Source organism: Glycine soja, chromosome 8 (assembly GCF_004193775.1).
Source record: "Glycine soja cultivar W05 chromosome 8, ASM419377v2, whole genome shotgun sequence".
Lineage (NCBI taxonomy): Eukaryota > Viridiplantae > Streptophyta > Magnoliopsida > Fabales > Fabaceae > Glycine > Glycine soja.
The window spans coordinates 40877942-40880530 of NC_041009.1; the positions used below are offsets into that span (position 1 = coordinate 40877942).

At 23.6% G+C, this 2589-nt stretch overlaps 1 non-coding gene across 1 annotated transcript; it reads right to left on the reverse strand.

The window, feature by feature from the left end:
• Positions 1-432: 432 nt before the first annotated feature.
• TRNAR-ACG lies at positions 433-505 on the reverse strand. Its single transcript has one exon. It is a non-coding gene; the product is annotated as a tRNA-Arg (tRNA).
• Positions 506-2589: the final 2084 nt, after the last annotated feature.

Below are 2589 nucleotides of genomic sequence, written 5' to 3' on the forward strand. Positions count from 1 at the left end.
CAAATGCAACGTGCATCATAGAAATCCAAACCATGTAAATTTGTGGTTGTGAAAGGAAGGCGGGGGAGTCAAAGAGGTAATGTTCAAATGGAAAACGATAAATGTTCACCATATTTTGGGGTTGAAAGAAGAAAAAGACAGAAAGAACAAGATAAAGAAAAAAAGTAATGTGACAGGAAAGAGGGTTACGAAAAAGAAAAAGAAATAAAAATTATATGAAATAAAATTTTAATATGCATTTTTTTTTACACAATTTAATATAAATATAATTTTTTTAGTAATCCTTTTAATCAACTATATATATTAAGGTGAAAAAAGTTCACCAATTTTTTCAAATCAAGAACTTAAAAAATTATTTTAGTATGCAAAATAATGTGAGTAGATGATGCAATGGAAGAGTGTTGAGACTAAGATTGGAGCAAAAGAAGAATTCGACTCCACTGGGGATCGAACCCAGAATCTCTGGTTCCGTAGACCAGCGCCTTATCCATTGGGCCATGGAGTCTTACTTGTAGTTAGTTACATTTAACTTTATATAGATATATATTTCAAGGCATATACTTGTCTTCATTTATTTTTTATCTAGTAATCATACCCAAATTTATCTTTATTTTAAACACCATTCAAACATATCTTATTTCTTTCTATCTCTTTTCCTTATCACAGTAAATTATATCATATTTATATTTTTTTTCTCCTTTTCTCTACATTGCTTAAATTAATAGGACCATGAAGTTCACAAACATACTTAATTAAGAGAACAACGAATATATAGGCCAAAATAGTATAACCATAGCCTCCATCTAAAATAAAATGAAAGGCTGAAATATCACGATATATATACTCATGACCCACGAAGGTACATATATGCAAATTTGAAAAGTAAAATTACATCTTTTTTGAACTTTTAAAGAAAAATAGTTTTTATTTACTTCCTTTATTCTTGTATGTAAGACCTTTTTTAACAAATTATTCTTCCCTCTTTATAACATCTTTTTTTTTAAGAGCGTACGTGTTTGATAAGATTATAAGTTATTTTAATTAGCTTATAAGTTTATTTAACTAAGATAAGTTTGTTTAATACATTATATTTAGTATTTTCTAACTTTTTTTTATAAATATCTTCAACTAATTTATAACCTATATAAGTTATTAGCTTTTTCCTTTTACATTTTTATCCTCACAAATTTACTTAAATTTCATTTTTATCATTTTTCTCAATTTAGAAATCCTTTTGTATCATTTTATATTTAACAACTAACTTTTTTTTTGGAAAGGCTATCAACTAACTTATTACTAATTAACTTTTCTATCAATTAATTTATAATTTTTTTATAAAATTTATTTATAAGCATTCAACTCCTAACCACTTCTTACTTATATATTTTCAATACTTGTAAACTACTCTTTTTTAAACTCTAAATTCATATATATGTCACTTTAAGTTGATCTAATTAAGAGCATAATATTTTTAATGACTTTAAAGTCCAGAAGCAGTAGCCATGCCCATGGACCATCTTCAGTTCTAACATGTCAATTTTTATTTACATGAAAAGGTGTTTTTTTAATCCATAGGAAATGAAAAGTTGTTTGATATTACATGAGTATAGTAAAAAACATCGCATTTATTAAGAAATTACTCATGCATGTCCTTGGAAATAGGTGTTCTGATGCTGTCTATGGTGTCATAATTAATATATCCTTCATTTAATAGTAAATAAACAAAAATCATTAAATGCTATTTTCAGACTCGGTTATAAATTATATAAATAAATAAACATTGAAGGCTTTGAGATTAAGTTAAAGTATACAATTTATGTGTATATAGTTTCTTAAGTATTTTAAATAGTATTCTTTAATTAAAATTAGACTTTTTTACAGGACTAAAATTGAACTTTTGTTTTGGTAATTAATGTGAAATTAAGTAAATCATACGTTTAATTTTGAAATTATAATAATTTCAATTGAATTTTTTTTTTTTGCAGAAATTAAAATTTGTTAGTCCTTTCCTCATACTCATCAACTAATGAAATCAAATATGTTAATGTATAGTATGTTAAATGTATAATTGATACTGATTTTGGTTAACACATCACAGTTCGGTTATAAGAAATCATCATTTTAGTTTATAAATTATAATGATATTATCCACTTAGTCCATAAAATTATTAAATTTTGAAAATAATCCTTAAAATAGAAGATCGACAGTGTCAAGTAAATATCCTTGAAACCATAGAATTTGCAAATAAAAAATCCAAGAGGAACAACAAAAATACACTAAATTAATATACCTAAACAACTTACTGTATATTCCTTAATTATTTATTCCTTCTCATTTTTAAAGGTAATATTCATTAGGAAAACTATTAATTACATAAAAATATAGAATGACAAAATAATTATGTTTAAAAAAAAATTCTTCTTAAAAGAGTTAAAATAGATATTTTTTTCGTAAATTATAATTTATTTAACTATTTAAGTGAGAAACTAATAAATGATTATATTACTGATTTATTTTAAAATAGCATTTTTATATTAAGGAGATAAAAATAATTAATATTTTAATATAATTATCATTTAATAAAGTAT